General features: G+C 37.5%; 1 pseudogene; it reads right to left on the reverse strand.

Annotated features, from left to right (window-relative positions):
* Positions 1 to 19,750: 19,750 nt before the first annotated feature.
* LOC116549427 lies at positions 19,751 to 23,258 on the reverse strand (annotated as a pseudogene).
* Between the last annotated feature and the right edge of the window lie 2,369 nt (positions 23,259 to 25,627).

Genomic DNA, 25,627 nt, shown 5'->3' on the forward strand with positions numbered 1-25,627 from the left:
GCCGTCACTAAGGTCCAGAATCTTTTTACATTACATGTAGATTATGGCCATAAGCTTCTCATTGGTTTCCCAATAATGCCTTCCCTGCCCCTCCCCTGCAATCCATCTTGTCCCCTTAAGTCAGAGAATTATTTCTACATTTGAAAGCATCATTATCTAAAAGAAATCTAAGCTTCTCAGGTGTGGCAGGAAGACTCTTGAGATACTAATTAACAGGGGAATACCCATCCCCTACTTCTAACTCCCTATTATTAATATCTCCTATCCCACTTCTCAAAGATGACCTAGTTTTTAGAAGATAGTGCTAATGTCTGAAGGTAGCTAAAGGAGAGAAAAGGTGATTGCTACAGATTCAGAAAAAAGATAGGGAATACAGTGTGTCCTCCACAGCAATGTCCCCAAAAGCAGGTAAGACCTCAGAAGCAATGGCTTTAGGGTCTACCCAAGAGATGGGACCATATTCACATTCTCAGCAAAGATTCCCAGCTGCCACTGTTAAAAAAAAAAAAAAAAAAGCAAGGGGGCCATAAAGGACTTTAATGAGCACAGTAAATAAGAATGGTTAACATCTTCACACTAGAATAGGTAATAGAGATCTGATCCCTTTTTTTTTTTTCCTGAGATTCAGGTACATTTTCCAGATTCTAGTGTATTTTGGAATGTTAGACAGCAAAATAATAACTAAAATGGACTTTCCCACCAGGCTTGGTAGAAGTATGCTCAGAGTGGGATCTAATTTGGAATAAGATTCATATGCTCTACTCAAAATCCAATGCCCTCCAAAATCTGCACCCCTTCATTTAGTCACTTAATAAAAATACACTGTGTGTTATTTTTTGTTTGGTTTGAATGTGTTTTTGGTTTGAATGTGTCCCCTCCAAAATTCAGATGTTGCCAACGTGATAGTATTAAGAGGTGAGGTTTTTAAGAAGTGATTAGTTCTTGAGTGTTCCTCCCTCATGAATGGAATTAACGCCATTATGAAAGAGGTTTCACACAGCATTCAACTAGCTTACGCTTCTGTCTTCAGGCGTGTGAGGATGTTGTAAGAAGTCTCTCCCCAGATAGCAAATGCAATGCCTTAATCTTGGACTTTCCAGCCTCCAGAACTGTGAGAAAAAAGCTCTTTATAAATTATACAGTCTGTGATATTTTATTTTAGTAGCACAAATGGATTAAGATACTATATATTTATTATGCTGCCTGGAAAGACAAAGGCAAAATAGGACACTTTCAGACATCAAGTTATAATAGTGAGAGAAACAGGCAAATTCTCTCCTTTCTCTTCTTCAGGGAAACCTTCCCTAACCTTCCTTGATCTTGGTCAAATCCCCTATGTGCATTTTTAATAGTATGTGTTCCTGTGTTAAATGCTCCCAATAAGAGGTAATTTTATGTTTATTTGAGTGGTTATTTCATTAATTTCTGTCACCCCCCAATGGACTAAATTCCATGAGTGCAGGGACCATGTCAGTTTTTGTACAGTCAGTGTTTGGAAGGGACAATGCCTGCAGTGAACACTTCCTTTTCCAGCATTAATACCTTCTCCACTGTACTTCACAACCTCTGCCATAGTCTGAGAGATCGCCGAGATATCTTGTGAACACATCATTCCATTTTCCTTCAAGTGAATGCCAGCTCCCACTCTCACTGTCACTCTTGAGGCACAGGATATATAGAGTCTGACATTTCAGTTATATCCTTCTCTGTAGTTGTCCTGTCTCTCCATTTGGCTAGGAAGCACCTCAGTTGTCAGTGCTGTATTTTATAATTGCCCAAAATAAGATACACTTGGTGGGTACTCAACTAGAGACCACTTTGCATATGGTTTGAGGATTGCATTCTCTGCAAGAGACTTCTCTGAGGTTAAATATGCATGATAGCACTAATTAATTGATATTTGCTGAATGAATATGCTCCAAAACAGAACATCTTTGTGAGGCTCATTGCACTCAATTCATTTCAACAAGTTGATTCATTTTAACAAATGTTTCTTGAGTTCCTACTATGTGTCAGGAACTCTTCTAAGCAACTGGGATACTTTCAAGAATAAAACAAAAATCACTCTTTCACTGGAGCTTATAGTTTAGTGGGAGAAACACATAGTAAGCCATTAATAAAAATATCAAAATTAGAAGATGAAAAATTCTATAGGAGAAAAGAAGAGCACAGGATGAATGTTTGATGAAGGTCAACCTCTCGCCTCCAGATCTGATCTAGTTCCTGTCATGCCAAAAATGAAGGTCAACCTGGAGTAGGTCCTTATGAATCAGGTGAGGATCAGATCAACTCTCATCTAAAGGACTCAGAAAGAATTTGAAACAATTTGGACGCCCACATAGAGTTAATTGACCACAGCTAGGGCAATCAGGCAGGAAAGTATTCAATGACAATACTAAGAAATTGCAAGCTGTGGCATAATAATGTTAATTTTCTAACCACATTAATCAAAATTAATAGAATTATTTTATTTCAATGATAATAATTAACAAATAATTTTGTGAGCCAAGTATGGACATTGTACCTAGCTTTTCTTACATTATCATTGTAAATGTTCACGAATAATAGACCATGTATGACGTGTGCTCTATTATTACTTCCATTTTGTAGACAAGAAACCATAGGCATAGAGACTTTATGTAAGCCATCTAAGGTAACACAAATAGTACATGACAAGATGGTGATTTGGAGACAGCAGCTTGACTCCTGAGTCATACTCTCAACCACCACACCCTACAGCCTGGTGTTGATGAGAGATTGGGAAGTCAACCAATGGGAGGTTTAAGTATTGAGTCTATACATGTGCAACGATAAATCATTATGAAAATTCCATGGATGAATACAATGAAAATTTAGTGCTATGGTTTCCATTAGGCAGGAGAGAACATAGGAGAAAAGAAATACTAAAAAACAACAGCATTCATTATATCAAAACTGTGGTCTTAAAAGCAAATTATGCCCATTGATGATAGACTGGATAGGGAAAATGTGGCACATATACACCATGGAATATTATGCAGCCATCAAACACGATGAGTTTTGGTCCTTTGTAGGGACATGGATGAACCTGGAAACCATCATTCTCAGCAAACTGACAGAAGAGCAGAAGATCAAACACCGCATGTTCTCACTCATAGGCGGGTGTTGAACAATGAGAACACATGGACACAGGGAGGGGAGCACTACACACTGGGGTCAGTTGGGGGGAAATAGGGGAGGGATGGTGGGGGGTGGGGAGCTGGGGAGAGATAGCAAGGGGAGAGATGCCAGATGTAGGTGATGGGGAGGAAGGCAGCAAATCACACTGCCACATGTGTACCTATGCCACAATTTTGCATGTTCTTCACATGTACCCCCAAACCTAAAATGCAATAAAATAAATAAATGGGGAAAAAAATCTTAAATTTCACCCAATAATTCTATTATTAACTGCAAGATTTTTTAAGTTTTTTTTTTAATAAAGATAAGGCAAATAAATATGTTTCTGTTACTATAAATAAGATACATGCAAATAAATATTTCAAAAAGAAGGAAAAGAAAAAGCAAATTAAAGACTCTTCATTCATTTTCTTCACAACATGGACTGAATCTCTCATTCAGATACATCCAGAAGGCCTGGCACTAATCAATAGGAATGCTTGTAAATCTTAGTAAATCTAATTTTATCTAGCTACTTGTCTTGATTGATTTTAATTAGTTTAATTCAAACCTCAATACTGTGGTTGTGGAATACTCTTTGGAATTTCTCAAGACATTCAGTTTCCTTCTTTTAAATGCAGTATATATTTCATTTTTATTGAATTGTCTAATGCACCAATATGCTTAATTCCCTGTGATCTTTTTTACACAAGGAGTTGTCTTATTCTATTGATGTTTCTGTTGGACAGGCTGGGTTGCCCTCCAGGTGCCAATTGCCTGGTTAGAGGTCACCTGGAAATCATGCGGGACATCTCACTGGCCATCCCCTCAGCAGCACTCTGCTGGGATCTTTAGAAAAGTACTTATCCAGTTCCAGGAAACACATCTTTTTAACTTATGAAGAGCATTCCCTAGTGATCTTTTAAATCCGAAGAGAGCTCCTACTACATGTTTGAATTGAGGCACTCTTTCTGTGATATCACGTGTGGGTGCATGCTAGCTGAGGCTAGCAACTTCCAAAGAAGATGGCCTTGCCATTTGCTTTAAACTTCAACTCAAAGTGCCAAAAAGTCTTCCATAATTAATCTCCTCCACTTAGCACCTCTGCATATAGCTTGATAAATATTATCATCACACATTAATCATGGCTACTTAGCTCACATGTGTGTGCTTAGAACATCTTCCAGGTGATACACATCTTGAGGACTAGAATCATGTCTTCTGTGCCTTTTTAATTTCTAGCTTTCTTATTATACCTCTCTACCTAAGTGCTCAATGGAAACTTGTTGAGCTGAAATGAATGGGGCTGAAACCTTGAACTGATAACCATATATCTAGATGGTTCTGTGCAGCTCCAATGAGATGCACATCTCAAAGCCCTTTACGCTTCAGAGCACTATAGTCTCCATGTCTTCCACGTTATCTATAGCACAAAAAATGTTGACAGTCTCAAAGTGTTGAGAAAGCAGCAGGAGAAGAAGCTACATATCCAACCACATTTTTTAATTTTTTTTTTTTTTGCTTTTTTCTATTCCTAAGTAAGTGCTATTGATTGTTTGGCCTCTCATAAAATACAGGTTTTAAGTCGGCTAGCTGCCTACTCAATTTTGTTCATTTTTATTTATGCCAAATGAAAGCTTTCCAAGAATGTTCATTTAGAATCTAGAAATATTTATTAGGTATATATGTTTTTATGTCAGAAAAAATAAATCCAGAGGAAAATCATTCCTTATGTAATATGGAAAAAGAACAACTCTAAAGACAAAAGTCAACTGTATTTGAATGAATTACCCATTCATGTTGGGCTCTGTCTCCCTACTCTTCATTAAGAATTTATCAATTTCTTAGAAGGAAAACCTACTATACGGTGACTCTATATCAATATTTAATGTAATAGTGCCTGGAGCACTGGATTGACTTTCTTACTGTGAAAATGGGAAAGAAAATTAAGAGACTGCTCTATTTTCTAATGGTGAGATCCTTAGATAAATTACATTTTAGTTGTTCTATACATTCGAGGAGTGATAATGATCAGGTTCTTTGTGTTCATTGTTATGTTCTTGCTAGTTTCATTTTGTTAGACTTAAGTGCAGCATTTAATGTTATTGATCAGTCTGGAAAGTACCAAAATGGCCTAACACTCCCATGGCTATGTGGCTTGGCTCTACTTTGTCAAGAAAAGGTGGCTTATTGGCCTTCATTAGGTTCCTGAAATACCCACTTTTTCCCCTACTTTCTCTGAGAGTAATACCTCACTTGCTAACAAGCACTGCATATTAACAAAAATTCCAACCGATTTTTGCATTCATTTTTACATCTAGTACATTCAGGCCAAGTTCAATTTGTTTGTAGTATTGGCAATCCTCTTATTTTTTCTCTGCTGCCTACTTGGCTACCTTTCAGAGTCAGATATGATGATTCTGTCACTGCCCAGATAGATGTTGACTCTGATGCAGCATCGAGTTCACCTAACACAAAAGACAGGACACCATGTAAAATAAGAACAGGAAAGAGACAGACACAAACCACTATGACGTATTATGTACCAACAGAGGTATATAACTCAGGTCAAGGTCATAGTGTATTGTTGGGGGTAGATGGTCACAGGGGACCCTGGGGTCCTCCTGTCTTTGTTGCTGTTGGCTGAGACACCTGGCAGTACAGAGATGAGAAAGCTAAGGATATAGTGGGAATCAATATGGTGACCTCATCAGGCACTCACATTGAAGTGTCCTCACTTTGCCATTGAGTTTGGCTACAAATGATTCTGGATCAATCTCATGGGTTAAAGGTTCCCAAGATTTTCTCCTCCAAAGCATCCTCTCAAAGTGTTCCCTAAGAGCTCTTTTATCCCTGCATTTTCCCATTACCAGGTTTTTGCATGGTAAAAAGTGAAACTTCTTTCTCCATGGACTTGAATGTGATTGGGACAGATAGAATTAAGGGCCTGGGAAAATGCCTTGGTGACAAATCAATTTGACCATTAAGTGCATTTGGAGAATGCGTCTTTGAAAAAGAAATTTTGAGCCCCAGATTCTCCAGATTCTGATAGTTATATTGAAGCCAAAGTATAACTCTTGTTCTTATCTCTCTACACTCTGGTATTTCCTGTTGCTTTAAGACCACTATATTCTGGATTGTGTATTACCATTGCCATCCAAATGAATCAGGACCAGGAAATTACTCTTCATAGTAGAACGGCTCACCACAGAATGCATACATGATACCCCACCTCTCATCTGTGGACAAGCTCTCTTGCCCAGATTTCTGTGGTGAGTGGGTTTGAAGTCTGTTGGCCAGCTGCAGAATGGAGAATACTCATTAGTCAGCCCTATAGAAATAAACTTCTAGTGATACCTTATTTATCCAAGCATAGCATGCTTCCAACTGCATAATAACTAGGGATTTCATATATGTGTGTGTATAGACATTATTCTATAACTATACATCTATATGGTTGATATACATACATAAATATATAGAAGGTAATTGGTTATATAAATATATAATGTGAATAATCCTTGAGAAAAACAATATGTTCAGAAGATACTATGGAACCTACACAGAGAGGCAAAATATTTTTCTTCAATATAAAAAATATCTGTTTCTTCTTTTGGTATTTGTGAGGCTTTTATAATAACCTGTGAGTTAATATAATTTGTATAGAACGGAGTGCAGCTGTGCAGCTCCATCATCAAAGGCAGGCATGTGACCCAGGGCTAGCCACTCAGATTATCCCTGGGTTTTGTTTAGAGATGGTTCACAATCTAGTCAGGGAAAATGCAAGTCAGTTCTAAGAGGTTAGAGGAGCTGTTGGGGAAAGGAGCTCTGTAGCTGGTGCAGCCATCTTGGCTCTAAGAATAAAGAGGCTTCATAAGAATGGGGCTCATGCAGAGGGTGGTATAGCCAAGAGGCAGAAAGGGCCAGTGCTCTGGTGGTATAGAATGCACAGTTAGGTGAACTTATAAATCATCTCTTTTAATCTAATTTAAACTGAAATTCATTTAAAATGGAAGCTGAACTGAAACATACATGGGCTCACTACTCAGGTAGGTCAAGGAAACGCTGCATACATAGTGTGTTAGCATTTTAGCAAAGCATCTGACAGTATTTTTCACAAAATCCTGGTGGATAACATGCAGAAATATGGAGTGGATGTAAGTACAATCAGGTGACTTCATCAATAATTAAAGGGTCATGTCCAAGAATGCTAATTCCATGTCAACCTGAAGGGAATGTTATAGCTGTGTGCCTCAGGGTTCTTCCCTGGGCCTGTCCTTTTTGACATATTTATCAAAGGTTTGGATGAGCACACTGATGGCATTCCTATCAAATGCTGCAGATGACAAGATGATTGGAGCACTAGATAGTATGCTGGATAACAGAGACTGGTTTCTAAAACTCTTCATAAGCTAGAGTATAAAACTTGAATTTTAAGAAGAACAAATGTAAAATCTTTGAATTAGATCCAAAAACTAATTATACGAATAACTGGGTAACACTGGAAATTTAGTTAAGTGTAATTTAAAAATGGATAGCAACATGATATGGCTGCCAAAATAAATAAATAAATAAATAAATAGAGTTACACTGGACTGCATAAACAGGATACAGTAGTGATGGAGGCAGATGGCATATTGCACATATCATGTGGTTAGGCTTTTAGGGTAGAAAGACATAGAGCCAAAGAAAGTAAAGTTTTCAAATATTTCTACCTGAATATGTAATTATCTTATCTCAATGCACCAAATCTCATTGCAAAAAGGGCAAAAATTACCAGTGGAAATATTCATAGCCCTCTGTCTGCTCCCACCTGCTATTTGTGTATTCTACTTCCCCTTCCCAGAGAGGGTTTTCTCTGAGAGACAAGTTATGTTATGCTACATAATAACGGATAGAGTGGGAAAGAAGGATGGGGTAGAAGAGGACACAGAACAGTCAGTGAGCACATGTGAAGAAGGAGCAGGGGGTGTTTAAAGACAGAAGGGTCTGGTGTGGTGGCATGCGCCTGTAGTCCCAGCTGCTCAGGCTGAGGTAGGGTGATTGCTTGAGCCCAGGAGTTCTGGGCATTTGTGCGCTATGCCAATTGGATGTCTGCACTGAGTTTACCATGGTGACTTCAGGTGCATAGAGGATCACCAGGTTGCCTAAGGAGGGAACCAGCCCAGGTCAGAAATAGAGCAGGTCAAAGCTCCACTGCTGATTGATAGTGGAATGGTGCCTATAAATAGCCACTGCATCCCAACCTGAGCATATAGCAAAACCTGGTGTCTTTAAAAAAAAAAAAGAGGGACTCCAGTATACTTTTTAGGTATGAAAGAATAGGAGAGAAAAGAAGGGGAGCAAATTTAATTTGGATTATAGTAATCACTTAAGTGTAAACCCAGAATGCATTTTTAATATAATTACCTGGCTTTAGTACAAGGAATCCTTGGATTTGTGTTATCAAAGACTTTTTGTATACCTGCATTTCCTTTTCTGCCACATTCTAATCCCACCCATTTTCCCATCACAGGCTGATAAAAGTCTTATAGGAAAAACTACCACATTCCTAACCAATAAGATATGTGTTTTCATACTATGATATGATTGGGTCTGGAATTAAACAAAGTTAATTTCTTCAAATGCTACTGAGTAAACATAGTACTGGAGATTTGTAAATAAACTTTGGAAGAGAAAATTTGCCTTCATTTGTAGGTTATAATTTACTTAAAAACACAAGCAAATCAGCAGACTATTAAAACTAATATGAGAGTTCAAGTCAGCAAGGTTGAGAAATAAAATATCATTAAAGACAAATAGATTTTTTACACTAACACTAACCACTTAGAAAATATAATATAAAATAAAGCACCATTTACAATAGCACAAAGCTACAAATTACCTAGGAAATAACCTAATGAAAATCTTTACAGGAGAAGTTTTAAGATTCAGCTGAAAGAAGATAGATTTGAATAAATGGAAAGTTACATCATATAAATGGATGTGATTGTTTTACAATGTAAAGATACAGACTTCTGCAAATTGATCTATAAACTCAATGCACTTCAAGAAAAATTCCAGCAGAATATTTTCAGGGAACTAGATAAACTGATTCTAATTAATAAGGAACAATAAATAAATTTTTAATATGGAACAACAAAGATAATTTTAAAAAAGAAGAGCAAATGAGATAACTGCCCTAGCAGACACTACAAAATACTACAGATATTGTGAAAAATTATACTATTTAAAACAATATACTACTGGTGAAAGAACAAATGCCAAATACAAAATAATAGAGTTGCAAAACAGTTTCATAGAGTTATATGGAGTTTGAGGGCAATCTTTAAAGCCTCAGGGCAGAAAAGTAGTCTTAAAGTAGAACCCCCAAGGCATAATCCATAAAGAGATAAGAATTGAGTTTGACTACATCAAAATAATTCAAGTTTCCTATTGCACAGGGAATACTACACACAACATTAATAAATGACTCATAGATTGGGAGATCTTCACATAAATAACAGACAGTACATTATTTTCCAGAATATTTAAGGAACTCTCAAAAATCTGCAAGGAAAGGACAGAAACCCAGCAGAAAAAAAAAAAAAAACAGACAAAAGGTATGAATAGGCAATTCATGACACTCTAATGGAGAAAAACTATTTGAAGATATGCTCAATCCCACTAATAATCAGAGAAATACCAGTGAAGACTCAGGATATATCACTTGATACTATTCACACTGGCAAAATTCAAGCATTAAAGATATCACCAGCTGGCAAGAATATAGAGCTATAGTAACCCTCCTGCAAATGAGCTGGGAGCATAATCTGGTATACAGTCCATTTTGGATTACAATTTTGCAGAATTTTTTTGAGACAGTTTCAATTTTGTTGTCCAGTCTGGAGTGCAATGGTATGATCTCAGCTCACTGAAAACTCTGCCTCCCAGGTTCAAGTGATTCTCCTGCCTCAGCCTCCCAAGTAGCTAGGATTACAGCCACCAGCCACCATGGCCAGCTATTCTTTGTATTTTTGGTAGATATGGGGTTTTACCATGTCAGCCAGGATGGTCTCAAGCTTCTGACCTCGGGTGATCCACTCACCTTGTCCTCCCAGAGTTCTGGGATTATAGGCATGAACCACTGTGCCTGGCCAATTTTGCAGAATTTATTGATACTAAGTATCTGTGTATCCAATGATTCAGAGATTGTACTCCTGGCACAACTATGTACAGGGAGACACACAGGGAGGTTCATTGTAGTATTAATTTTTGTATAGTGAGTGGGAGGCAGTATGGGTGCCTTCACAAGGGGAATAGGAAGGTACAATAGAGTACTTGCCTAGGATAGAATAATATGAAGTAGTCAAAATAAATTAATTAGATTGCCATATAGTAACATGGCTAGATATTAAAAACATACTTCTAAGTGAAATAAAACAAATGAAACTGGTAGCACATAATAATTGTGTAAATTCCCCCCATTCACATATACGCAAGAATATTTTTACAAATACACATAGATACATATTAACAAATGTACAGAGGTAGTTTGGAAGAATTGACATTACAGACATAAGAATGAAGACTTGTGGGAAAATGGGGAATAGGATCAGAGATGTGGATGAGAGAGGAAAGCAAATTAACAGGAGTGGGCATGCACAGACTAATGAAGTGCTGTGAACCAAAGAGCATAATTCCCTCACTGCTGCATTGGCAAAGACCAAAAAAATAAAAAATGAAGAGGGACAGGGACGGTTAAAAAAAGTGACTTCATGAAGGATATCAACACAGAATCTCTTTTTCCCTAAAACAATTTAAATGAGGCTTGATTATCTAGATTTCAGGCAATAGTTATTTTTAAATGATACATAAGAGGAAGTATCATTTTGCTCCCGAGGTCCTAATATTTGAACTGTCTATACATCAAAAGAAATCAACTTAATTTATAAATTATGCATCATTTCTGTCCTTTCATATTTTTGTCTATCTAGTTATAACCTAAAGCCTAATCATTTACATGGTGTCATGGTATATAAACCATTTTCATGTGAACTGTAATATTTGATCTTCACAAAATTTTATAAAGTATATGACTCAGGTACTATTAGTTTCCCTTTATAAATTAGGGGATAACAGTTCATAAATGCTCACTGATTTACCAAAGTCTTATTGGCAGAAAGGGCCAGAGCCAGGGACTGAATCTGATCATTTCATACAAAATTTCACGATCTTTCTACCAGATCCACTCTACATACGTGAATGTGTCTGACAAACTATTTTCCTTAATAATTAGAGCATCCCTGGAAGGAAAGGACTATTACAAAATGAAGAAACTGTAGCTCAGAAAGTTTTACTCAAAATCAGGTAAATTGTAACTGTAACTCTAGCAATTTGGGAGGCTGAGGTGGAAGGATCACGTTAGGCCAGGAGCTTGAGACCAGCCTAGGCAACATAGTGAAACCCTGTTTCTACAGAAAAATCTTAAAACTTAGCCAGGCATGGTGGCACACAAGTATAGTTCTTGCTACTCAGGAAGCTGAGGCTGGAGGATTGCTTGAGCCCAGGAGATTGAGGTTATAGAGAACTATGATTGCACCACTACATTTCAGGCTGGACAATGGAGTGAGACTCTGTCTCTAAAAAAAGATAAAATAAATAGACAATAAATTAAAAAATTTTTAAATGACTAAATAAGAAGTGCATCCTGCTTCTGTGGCTTAATCAGCAAAAGGCCAACACTGAAACAATGTCTAACCAATACTCTCGAAGAAGTGGGATTCTCCTTTTTTTTTTTTTTTTTTTTGAGATGGAGTCAAACTCTTGTCACCCAGGCTTGAGTGTAGTGGTGTGATCTTGGCTCACTACAACGTCTGCCTCTCAGGTTCCAGTGATTCTCCTGCCTCAGCCACCTGAGTAGCTAAGATTACATGCACATGCTGCCACACCTGGTTAATTTTTGTACTTTTATTAGAGACGGGGTTTCACTGCGTTGGCCAGGCTGGTCTCCAACTCCTGGTCTCAGGTCATCTGCCCACCTCAGCCTTCCAAAGTGCTGGGATTATATGCGTGAGCCTGTAGGAGTCTTAAAAATAGTAAGCCAATGCTGGAAAATTCAGTAGCAGTAGCGGCTCTGCTGAGGACTGATTTATCCAGTTGAGCTCTGCAGAGGCTCCTGCAGTCTCCAAAACTCATCTTTGATTTGCAGGGAAATGCTGCTGGCAGTGGAGCCAGACTTATCAGCATGTCACCTCTATGTCCATCTATTAAAAGCCACCCAGCTCTCTGCTTCTGAGAGCTAGGAATCAGGGTAATGGTTCTTCTGTATTATGATTGAGCAAATTTTATAGACAGGCATGATGTTATAGGGAGAATATGTTCTAGTTCCTCTGTACAGACAGCAACCCTACCAGGGTAAACAAAATCCTCTGACTAGTTCTTAACTTTTCAAACACTCTTGGAACATCTGTAATCAACTCAGGAACTGTTGTTCTCAACCCTGGCTGGACTTTAGAAGCACCTGACGAACATAAACAACGATGTCTGAACCAATTAAGTCAGAATCCCTGAGAGTGGAACTCACATACCAAAATGTTGTTTAAAAACCTTCTAGATGGTGATGAAAATGTTCTGGAATTATATAGTTGTGATGGTTGTACAATTTTATGAATAAAAAAGAACCACTGACTTTAAAAAAGTATACATGTTAACAGGGTAAATGTTATGGTATGACAATTATATCTCAATTAAAAAACAACAACGCTTTTCCAGGTAACTCTAATGGAAAGCTTGGGTTAGGAAGCACTACGACACTAGGCAGTATCCCAACCAGCACTGCACATTAGAAACTGTAAAGGAACTTTTAAAAATACTGAAGTTTAGTCACGACCAACCATAGATTCTAATGTTATTGGTCTGGGTTATGATTTGGATATCAGGAGTTTGAAAACCTCCCAGGCAACTGTAATGTGCAGCCAAGGTAGAGAATACTGGTCCAGAACGGTGGTCCTAAATGGATACTCCCAGATGAGCAGCATCAGCATTACCTAGGAATTGTCAGACATGCATGTTCTCAGCTCCACCTCAGACCTACTGAATCAGCAGAGCCCAGCAATCTGTCTTAACAAGCCCTCCAGGTGGGTCTGATGCACACCACAGTGTGAGAACTACCACTCTAGCTCATAAGAAAATTGCCTTCCAACCCAGTGGTTACTCTTAAATCTCTCTAATCCTTAAGAATGTGTGCAGGGCCTGTTCCATACCTAGAAAGAACTTAATACTTAGCACCATACTAGACAATAGAGAATGAGGAGCCAGCTGGAGTGCCACACAAGTGGAACAAATCAGTGAGAGAAAAATACGTAAGATGCTGGGTTATATATGTTTCTTCTATATACAAGACTGTTGATTTTAGCTCTCATTCTAAATCCTTGAAATTATGATTACAAAATACTACCTATGTGGTCTGCTATTTCTTCCTGCATTTTCAAACTCCAAATGCATTCTGTAATCTCAAATCCTTCCTTAACCTTATCCTGTTGAGCCAGTGATTCTGTTTTTTTCTTGGTTTTTGATCAATAAATGATTCTTCTTTTCCCTTTCTGCAGCCATTTGAAAATGTTATTGGAATATCTCTGACATTTTAGAGAATATATTGTTTAGAATTTTTGTCTTCTGAAAGTTTTTAGTGAAAATACTACATTTAAATGTATTCTGAAGATTTTAAGTTTTTATATGCCAGCTTACAGTTATTCAGTAGTTACTGCATCATTAGTTATGGACTCCTAATGAAACAGGTTTTCCTAGACTTTCAGCATCTATGGGGTTACCATTAACAATATTGATTTAAAGTCAGGCTATGAAGAAATGGCTGGATGATTTGTCCTGTGCTAAGGTACTTTGGCATAACAAGATTCCTAATAATTATTTCCCCAGCACTAATTACTCTGAAACTACCCCTACAAATAGATGACTCAGAAACAAATGTTAAGCTAATTTATTTGAGAGCATTATCATATTACACACGCATACCTGCCTTCAGGTTCATTAAAACAGATGACGCAGCAATATTTCTGGGGCCTGAATTTTGACTATATTTTTATTGGAATAGAGATATAAGATGCAAAACTAGGATTTATTTCTTTGAAATAGTCGGCTAAATTTGGCTTCCAAGATCTGTCAGCATCAGAATATAGCTTTATGTACCTCTATCTATCTTCTATTCTCTTGCAACTAAGAGGACTTAAACTCATTCTGCCAGAGGTATGCCTCACCTCTTGAGCCCTTCTGCATTCCCAGAAGGGCCCTGCTGTGGTACCCCATCACTATGTTGACATTCAGACATCCCTCAAGAGGCCTAAGCAGGTGAGTCAAAGTAGGGAGCTCATTATCCCTACAGAGTCAGAAGAGAGAGTGAGGCATAGAAAAATAGTTGGCAATCATGGAAGATAGGTAAAAGAGTTATTAGGACCATTTGTGGGAATTCTTTACAGAGTAGACAATTAAGTAAAATTAGAGAAGAATAAGGTTGGAAATAATTGGAGGTAAGGTTGACAAATTTGGTATGAAGGAAGTGCTCTCTCACTCTGGTGGAGAATGAAGTCTTGAAAGATTGGGTGGCAATTTCTATAAATATGTTGGGAGTTACTTTCTTAACTTATATGTGAAAAATATCTCAGTGAGTTGTTAGACTCTTTTGGCCTTGCAGACCCTGGGAAAGTCCTTTTAAATATGCTCCCTCACTGGTTCCCAGGACTTCCCAAGTCTTGAAAATCGATTTCTATTCATTCTTCATGGAGTTTATTGTTCAAATATTATTGGAAATATTTTTAAAAATTACAATCATGCAAAGTGACTGATCCATTATCTTTTACTCATAACATAGCAATAATCTCCCAAAGTAGATAATTATATCATTATTTGCAACATGATCTTTGAATAGAGCAGGTGCAGTTAGAAGAGGGCACAGACTAGTTAACAGCAAACGATCTGCTCAGGGATTGACATTAAAAGAAAAAAAATGCCTACTTCATAAATATTACCACCTGCAGATAATCAGAAAAATGTACCTAATTGCATCCATTATGCTCTATTTCTCTTCTGGTACTCAAATTATTTCTTCTGTAATGAAAAAAATTCACATTGAAAAATTTGTTTTGGTTATATAACCAATCTAAACACAAAATCTTATGTATTAGCATTAATGTGAAATTACATATTGTTTTGTTTTCATGCTAGCCTAAATCAAATAGATTAATAACTATTAGGATATATTCTTTTAAAAGCCTCAGTAAAAATACCCAAAGGCTATATTTTAATGCAGGTAATAAAATATTTTTCTCTCTAGAAATCTAAAAACCAGAAAGGATTATATAAAACTTTGAAATTGAAATCTTCTGTTATAATGGAAAATGGTGTATATTAACTCTCAACTACCATGAGAGAAAGAGGATTTTTCTGTATTTCTGCAACTGCAACGAAAAAAGCATTTGCTCAGGGTTCAAAAAATGAGACCTAAGTGGTGTTAATGATTCTAAAAGCAACTGAATAAAACCGTTTTTCTCTAGTTTTCATAGTTCAATGTCTAAGGAAGTTCTAAATGTGACTGTGAAAATTGGCTTATGTTTTCTGACCCTACTTTAAAAAAGTAAACATTATTTTTAGAGTAGTTTTAGGTACACAGAAAAATAGATGGAAAGTATAGCGAGTACTCATATTGCCCCTCTCCCTACACACACACAACCTCCCCTACTATGAAACCCGAATCACAGTGATACACTTTTACAACGAATGAACCTATATTTACACATCACTATGTCTCCAAATCCATTGTTTACATTAGGATTATTGCTTGGTGTTGTACATTCCATGGCTTTTGACAAATGTATAATGACATATGCCCACCATTGTAATATTATAAAGAATAGCTTCACTGCCCTAAAAATTCTCTGTGCTTTACCTGTTCATTTTTCCCTCCTGTCTAATCTGTGGCAACCTGACCTTTTGTCTCCATTATTTTGTCCGTTTGAGACTGGCATTATAGTTGGAGTTACACTATGCAGCTTTTTTTAGAGTAGTTTATTCAATGTAATATGTGTTTCAGTTTCCTCAATGTCTTTTCATGACCTAATATTTCTTTCCATTTTAGCACTGAAATAATGTCCCATTATCTGGACATACCACAATGTATTTATTCATTCGCCTTCTGAAGAATATCTTGGTTGCTTCCAAATTTGGGCAATTATAAATGAATCTGCTATAAACACTCATGTGCAGGTTTTTGTGTGTACGTAAAGTTTTCAGTTCATTTGGGTAAGTACCAAGGAGCACAATTGCTGGATCATATGGTAAGAGTATGTTCACTTTTATAAGAAACCACCAATCTGTCTTCCAAAGTACTGTATCATTTTGCATTCCCATCAGCAATGAATGGATTTCCTGTATTTCCACATCTTCACCAGCATTTGGTGTTGTCAGTGTTTTGGATTTTAGCTATTCTAATAGGTGTGCAATGGCATTGAATAGATGTGCCATGGTATTGTTATAATTTGCAATTCTCTAATGACATATGATGTTAAACATCTTTTCACATGCTTCCTTGTCATATGTATATTTTCTTTGGTGAAACGTCTGTTTAGGTCATTCTTGCCCATTTTTTAATTTGCTCATTTGAAACTAATGGCAAAAGTCATAATATTTTTGCACCAACCTAGTAATTGCATCGTCCATTTTCCCTGTTGTTGAGTTTTAAGAGTTCATTATATATTTTAATAACAATTCTTTATCAAATGCATCATTTGCATATATTTTCTTCCAGTCTATAGTTTGTCATCTCATGATCTTGACATTGTTTTTCACAGAGCCAAAGGTTTAATTTTAATGAAGCCCAACTTACTGATAATCTATTTCATGGATCATGCCTTCAATGTTGTAACTAAAAAGTCATCACCATACCCCAGGCCATCTAGGTTTTTTCTTGTGTAATCTAAGAGTTTTATAGTTTTGCATTTTATATTTAGGTCTATAATAAATTTTGAGTTAATTTTTGTGAAAGGTGTAAGATCTATGACTAGATTCATTTTTCTTTTTTGCATGTGGATAACTAGTTGTTCCAGTACCATTTATTGAAATAACTATCCACTTATGTGAGTCTATTTCTGGACTCCGTAATCTGTTTCACTGATCTATTTATCTATTCTTCCATTAATTTCACACTGTCTTGATTACTGTAGCCTTATAGCAAGTTTCAAACTGGAATAGTATCAAACCTCCAACTTTGTTTATCTTCAATATTGTGTTGGCTATCCTGGGTCTTTTGCCTCTCCATATAAACTTTAGAACAAGTTTATCAATATCCACAAAATAACTTGCTGGAACTTGGGTTAAGGCTGCATTGAATCTATTGATCAAGTTGGGAAGAATTGACATCTTGACAATACTGAGTCTTCCAATCTGTGAACATGGAGTATCTCTCCATTTATTTAGTTCTTCTTTGATATATGTTATCAGAGATTTTTAGTTTTACTCACATAGATCTCATACAAATTTTGTTAGATTTATATCTAAGTATTTTATTTTTGGGAGGTACTAATTTAAGTGGTAATGTGTTTTTAACTTTCAGTTTCACTTGTTTATTGCTGGCATACAAGAAGGTGATTGATTTTTGCATGCTGACCTTGTAGCCTCATTAAAATCACTTATTAGTTCAATTTTTTACAGATTCGTTCGAATTTCTTACATAGATGATTATGTCTTCAGTGAACAAAGACAGTTTTATTTCTTCCTTCTCAATCTGTAAACATTTTGTTTCCTTTTCTTGTCTCATTGTATTAGCTAAGACATCTAGTACAATGATGAAAAAGAGTGAGAGAAGAAATTCTTGCCTTGTTCTTGATTTTAGTGAGAAAATGTCTAGTTTCTCACCATCAAATATATTCACTGTGGGTTTTTATGTATGTGGCCTTATCGATTTTAGGGAGTTCTCTCTAATTCTTAGTTTGCTGAAAGTTTTTATTATGCCTGAATGCTGGATTTTCTCAAATACTTTTCTGTGCCTATTGATATGGTCATATGGTCATTAAGATTGCATTGAATCTATTGATCAAGTTGGGTATAATTGATATCTTGACAATACTGAGTCTTCCAATCTGTGAATATGGAATATCTCTCCATTTATTTAGTTCTTTTTTGATATATGTTATCAGAGCTTTTTAGTTGTACTCATATAGATCTCATACAAATTTTGTTAGATTTAAATTTAAGTATTTTATTTTTGGGAGGTGCTAATTTAAGTGGTAATGTGTTTTTAAATTCCAATTTCACTTGTTTATTGTTTTGAGTTTTCTTTTTTAGTCTGTTTGTGTGATAAATTACATTAATTCATTTTTTTATATTAGCCAACTTTGCCTAACTGACAAAAGCCCCACTTGGTCATGTGTATAATTCCTTTTATACATTGTTGGATTGAGGCTGCTGCTATGTTGTTGAAGATTTCTGTATCTATGTTCATGAGAGATATTGGTCTGCAGTTTTCTTTTCTTGTAGTATCTGTGGTTTTGGTGTTAGAGTCATGTTGGACTCATAGAATGAGTTAAGAAGTATCCCTTCAGTTTCTATCCTCTGAAAGAGACAGTTGAGAATTAATACAATTTCTTCTTAAATTTTGGGTAAAATTCACCAGTGAGTCCACTTGGGCCTGGTGCTTTCTATTCTGGAAGGCTATGAACCATTAATTCTATTTATTTACTTTTTATTTAGTTTTAATATATAATAATGATACAGTGTTATGTTTTGGTTTAGGTATCAGTGTATAATGATCAAATCAGTATAATTGGCATATCATTTCAGTTCAATATATTTAATAGATATAGGCCTATTTAAGTGGTCTATGTCTTTTTATGTGAGTTTTAATAGGTTGTGTCTTTCAAGGAACTGGTTCATTTCATTCAGGTGATCAAATGTGTGGGTACAGAGTTGTTCATAGTATTTTTTGATTATTCATTCAATAACCATGGAACCTATAGTGATTTCCCCTTTTTCATTTGTGATAGTAGTAAGTTGTGCCCACTCTCTTTCTTAGTTAGCCTGTATAGAGACTTATCAATTTTTGTTTGTTTGTTTGTTTTTGAAGGGAAGAGCACTATTTATTAGGCTGTGAGTTTCTCTGTTTTGCCTTTATAGAGGCACAACGGGTCACTGAAAGTATAACTGAAGGAAATAGAACAGATGAGCCTAAACACAAGACTTTCTAGGTGCAGGGCTGGTACATGGGACCCCAGCAAGGCAGCTAGGCCACTCATGCCCACTAGGGACAGCCCAGAGACCTTGAGCCAGGGACTCAAGGCCCACTAACCAATTCTCCCACATTGCAATGACAGTTGCCTTGCACTGTGGTTACCATAAAATAACTCTTACCGGCATTTAAGCTTTATAAAAAAAATCTTCATTTTGCTCAAAAGGGGCAAACAATAGATACAGAGAAGCTAAACTGAACAGCCTCAATAAAATAAAATTAACACCAGCAGCGAATCTTCTTGCTGAAGACTTTGGCCAGAGGGCATGTGTACCAAAGTTCTAGGCTGTGAAGGTTCACTCACACACTGTTCTTGCCTTGAACACACCAGTCTGGAAATCAGTTATGGATTTTAATGACCTTTTCAAGGTCAGTGTAGCAATGACTCTTTGGGGCTTTGTTGAAGTGACTGAGCCTTAGCCAAGGCATGAAGAGAAGACATGTTAATGGCTTGTGACTCAAAGTCTTTCACATTTACTTCATACTCATCTTTATTTATGTACTGGCGTTGGCCCATCACTCCAACTGCAGATTTAAACTTCTCAGATTCCTTCTCCCCGATGTCCAGCAGGCTCTGGATTCGCTTCATCACTTCTTGAAAATGTTCGCATTGGTGTATCCTCAGCAAAAATGGGATTCCAAACATTCCAAAGACCTCTTTGTGGAAATGTGCCACTGTGACAAGCATCTCCTTCTCTTTGTCTATGTCTATCTGGTCCAAAGGGATTTTTTAATTTGAAACGTCCGCTCGTTGCAGGAGATAAACATTCTAACAGTTCATCTTCTTGATGGACACCAATGATTTTGTAACTTACGATTTCTAGCAGCCTCAGTTTCCCTGATGCCTTCTCCCCAGGTTCCACAGCCTTTTTACATTCTTCTAACAGTTCCTGGACATAGGACATTCTTCTAACAGGTCCTGGTCCTGCTTGTCTGGATATAGCATTATTTCTTCTTCCCTAAATTGGCTGTTTAACCATATACATTTAAAACTTTGGTGAAACCCCGTCTCTACTAAAAATACAAAAAATCAGCTGGGCATGGTGGCGCGTGACTGTAATCCCAGCTACTCAGGAGGCTGAGGCAGGAGAATTGCCTGAACCCAGGAGGCGGAGGCTGCGGTGAGCCGAGATTGCGCCATTGCACTCCAGCCTGGGTAACAAGAGCAAAACTCCGTCTCAAAAAAAAAAAAAAAAAAAAAAAAAACTTTGCCAGTTCTCAAAGTCTGTGGTTTTCATCTTAAGCTGCTGATAGTAAAGTTTCTTAGGTTGTCTAGCCTTGAAGAATTATAGAAGATCTCTTAAAGTACCTTCATAATTATGTCTAAGGGAGGCCATCCCTATTACCTTGAAACTTGAAAAACTGGAGCAACATTGGGTCTGTTTGGTGTCTCTGCGCAACTGTCTGTGCAACCTGAAAATAATTCATTCTATTTGATAATGTAACCACAAATCCAGGATCATTAGGGATTGTTTTATCACAGAAAATGACATCAACATGGTAGTAGAGATCTCGGAAATATTCCTTTGTGGTGGGTAATTCACTGTTATCATTTTCAGGGTCACTCTTCTGAAATACTATGATGTCACCATCCATTTGTTTATCAAGGGCTTTATCAAGAGACATGTCATAGTCCTGAATTCTCTCTGTTAAATTCTGTTTAACTTCCTTATAGAGGATAAGGCTAGTATCTTGAATAAATCCTGCTCTGTCACACATAACTGGGAGCAAGTCATACATTTTACAGGATATTGGTGTGTTGATATGCCCACAGTACTTCAAGCTCTACGTTTTGGGATCATACATCTTCAAAAATAACATTACATCATGATCTTTATCAAACTTGGGTAAAGTCACTCCACTAGCAGCCAGCTCAGGTTTGACTGTTTCCAGGAATGTTGTCCAAGTTATCACTGAGCTCAATCATTGTTTTACTGCCACTGGCTTCATTATCTAACATTGCTGGCAGTTTTGTTCCATTACTCCTTGCTTGCATGAGCCACAATCAAATTTGATCTTGTGGAAATCCCATGGTCTGAGAGAGGTTCTGAACAAACTCGGCAGTTGAGGAGTTCTTCAATACTTTGAACCCTGTGTATTTCACTTTTTCTTCATCGTACATGTCATTTCCTTGGTGGCCACAAAACTGGTCCTCTGTGACTATCTGCACTTGCATATAGAGATGGGCTTCCTGCCGCTCCTTCTGCTTCTGAGCCTTGATCCTTTTCTCTTCTTGTAATTGCTCCACCAACTGTTCAGGAATATCATAGTCAGTGACCGCCTGTAAAACTTCACTCAGTTTTGATTCCCTGATATAGACTAACATGTAAGCATTAGTGCAGTGTCAGACAGACAGGTCATCATCATGACCCCCATAATTGTGCTCAACTACTTCCTCTTTAGTACACCCTGACACTACATCATCATCAAATTTACACCATTTGCCATCCCCTTTGGGGTTTGGATAAACCACATGATGTCCACCATGATTATCTCCACTATGAACCAGGACTGCATGAAGAATATAATTTGCAGGGTCCTTAGGATCTGTTTTTTGAAAAAATTCATCAAGTGGTAAATGCTCTGGGAATTCAAACTTATCATTGATCTTGATATTTTGGTCCATCTGAGGGTCATACATAAACCCCATCAGTTATAGATGTAACACTGGTGGCAGTGTTAGGAATTTCACACCTTCTTCTGCTTCCTGTAAGCCATGTTCCCCAGTGTCATATTGTCCCCACTGAGCTGTTCTACTGCCACATAATCCACAAATGAATCAAATATGTTTTTCTGTCCTTTGATACTTTGATGGATATCATAATAATCTTCTCTTCTATCAGACTGATAGTCCACTTCTTTACACTAGATATAGGACACCATTTTACCACGGATAATCTGGGTATGGTGCTCTCTACACAGGTGCCTTTCATCTTATGTTCCACATTATGAAGCAACACTTGATAAAGCTCCTGAACATTGTGTTGCATGAAGTGTCTAAAGTTTCCCACCCAAATGACTTTGTTAACTTTTTTGTTCCTATGGGTTTATCACTGTGCTATAATTCATAGATTACTCTTTGTAATGCTAAAGGGACGTTTTTAGATGAATCATACCCCTTGCTTGGTACCATGTACGTAGCCTTTCCTAGCTGATTTGTGAAAAATAAAGTCGGTAGAAAGCTGTTCATATAACAAGTTGCTCCCTGATTCTTTAAGCCCACATAGCCTGTGTGCTGCTTTGAATCCCAGGCAACTCCATGGGGAGCATCGCCTGTACAAAGACTTCAAAGGTAACTTTGTCATCATCTATAAATCCTTTCTCAGGATCAGTCACTTCACTCCAGGCCATAAAATCAGAAAATCCCCAGTTGTTTTCTTTATGGAAGAACAAATGACTAATACGATGACTGAATGATTTTTCATCATCTCTAATTTATTATCTTCAGCACTGCTTGTGCATGACAAGACCACGATGTGGAATCAGATTCAGCATTGCACTGGAGAAAGAATCCTACGCTTTTTTGGTGTGGTCTGTCTGGATAAAAGCGTGGCATCAGCATAATTTTCCATGGAAGATTTAGGACCAACTCACCCAGTCTGCTGAAGCCCTCCACAGTGAACGGAAGGGTTGCCGCAGAGCGCCAACTGGTGTCGTCTTCCATGTTCTCCTCCGAGTTGTTGTGTTCGTCACTCAGGGCCACGTTCCCATTGATCACAGAGTTCTGAGTAATTCTTGGTGAATCATCTGTATCTCTAGCTTCCATCTCCATGTTCGTGGGATCGCTCAGCTACTGCTCGCCCGCTTGCTGCTGCTGCTGCTGCTGCTGGTAATAGAAGTGATTCATTTCAGCCACTGCCTGGGCCTCACCTGCGGGGTGGCCTCCTCCACCTCCCGCATGTCATCGGTGGCAATTTCATTGATCTTTTCAAAGAACCAACTTTTGTTTTTGTTGGTTTTCTCTGTTGATTTTCTGTTTTCAATTTCATTGATTTTTGACTCTAATTCTTATTAGTTCTTTTCTTCTGCTTATTTGGTCTTCATTTGCTAGTTTTCCAAGGTAGAAACAGATTATTCATTTTGGATCTTTCATCTTTTCTAATATCTACATTTAATGCTATGAATTTCCCTCTACACACTGCTTTCACCACATTCCACAAATTTTGATAAGTTATGCTTTTCTTTTGATTTAAATATGCTTTTAAGTTTCTCTTGAGATTTCTTCTTGACCAATGTGTTATGTAGAAGTGTGTGATTTAATGTTCATGTATTTTCAGATATTTCAATTATCTTTCTGTCATTAATTTCTTTTTTTTTCCCATTTATTTATTTTATTGCATTTTAGGTTTGGGGGTACATGTGAAGAACATGCAAAATTGTTGCATAGGAACACATGTGGCAGTGTGATTTGCTGCCTTCCTCCCCATCACCTACATCTGGCATTTCTCCCCTTGCTATCTCTCCCCAGCTTCCCACCCCCCACCGTCCCTCCCCTATTTCCCCCCAACTGACCCCAGTGTGTAGTGCTCCCCTCCCTGTGTCTATGTGTTCTCATTGTTCAACACCCGCCTATGAGTGAGAACATGCGGTGTTTGATCTTCTGCTCCTCTGTCAGTTTGCTGAGAATGATGGTTTCCAGGCTCATCCATGTCCCTACAAAGGACCCAAACTCATTGTGTTCAATGGCTGCATAATATTCCATGGTGTATATGTGCCACATTTTCCCTATCCAGTCTATCGTTGATGGGCATTTGGGTTGGTTACAGGTCTTTGCTATTGTAAACAGTGCTGCAACGAACATTCGTGTGCACGTGTCCTTATAGTAGAACGATTTGTAATCCTTTGGATATATACCCAGTAATGGGATTGCTGGGTCGAATGGAATTTCTATTTCTATGTCCTTGAGGAATCGCCACACTGGCCTCCACAATGATTGAACTAATTTACACTCCCACCAACAGTGCAAAAGTGTTCCTATTTTTCCACATCCTCTCCAGCATCTGTTGTCTCCAGATTTTTTAATGATCGCCATTCTAACTGGCGAGAGATGGTATCTCAATGTAGTTTTGATTTGCATTTCTCTGATGGCCAGTGATGATGAGCATTTTTTCATATGTTTGTTGGCCTCACGTATGTCTTCTTTTGTCAAATGTCTGTTCATATCCTTTGCCCACTTTTGAATGGGCTTGTTAGTTTTTTTCTTGTAAATCTGTCTTAGTTCTTTGTAAATTCTGGATATCAGCCCTTTGTCGGATGGGTAAACTGCAAAAATTTTTTCCCAATCTGTTGGTTGCTGAGTCACTCTAATGATTGTTTCTTTTGCTGTGCAGAAGCTGTGGAGTTTGATTAGGTCCCATTTGTCTATTTTGGCTTTTGTTGTCAATGCTTTTGGTGTTTTGGTCATGAAGTCCTTGCCTACACCTACGTCCTGAATGGTTTTGGCTAGATTTTCCTCTAGGGTTTTTATAGTGGTAGGTCTTACGTTTAAGTCTTTAATCCATCTGGAGTTAATTTTAGTGTAAGGTGTCAGGAAGGGGTCCAGTTTCTGCTTTCTGCACATGGCTAGCCAGCTTTCCCAACACCATTTATTGAACAGGGAATCCTTTCCCCATTGCTTGTTTTTGTCTGGTTTGTCAAAGATCAGATGGTTGTAGATATGTGGTGTCGCCTCCGAGACCTCTGTTCTGTTCCATTGGTCTATATCTCTGTTTTGGTACCAGTACCATGCTGTTTTGATTACTGTAGCCTTGTAGTATAGTTTGAAGTCTGGTAGTGTGATGCCCCCCACTTTGTTCTTTTTGCTTAGAATTGACTTGGCTATGCGGGCTCTCTTTTGGTTCCATATGAAGTTTAAGGTGGTTTTTTCCAGTTCTGCGAAGAAGGTCATTGGTAGCTTGATGGGGATAGCACTGAATCTGTAAATTACTTTGGGCAGTATGGCCATTTTCACGATATTGATTCTTCCTAACCATGAACACGGAATGTTTCTCCATCTGTTTGTGTCCTCTCTTATTTCGTTGAGCAGTGGCTTGTAGTTCTCTTTGAAGAGGTCCTTTACATTCCTTGTTAGTTGTATTCCTAGGTATTTTATTCTCTTTGTGGCAATTGTGAATGGAAGTTTGTTCTTGATTTGGCTCTCTTTAAGTCTGTTATTAGTGTATAAGAATGCATGTGATTTTTGCACATTGATTTTGTATCCTGAGACTTTGCTGAACT

Source organism: Sapajus apella, unplaced genomic scaffold (genome assembly GCF_009761245.1).
Source record: "Sapajus apella isolate SASKATOON/1434 unplaced genomic scaffold, GSC_monkey_1.0 scaffold1, whole genome shotgun sequence".
Lineage (NCBI taxonomy): Eukaryota > Metazoa > Chordata > Mammalia > Primates > Cebidae > Sapajus > Sapajus apella.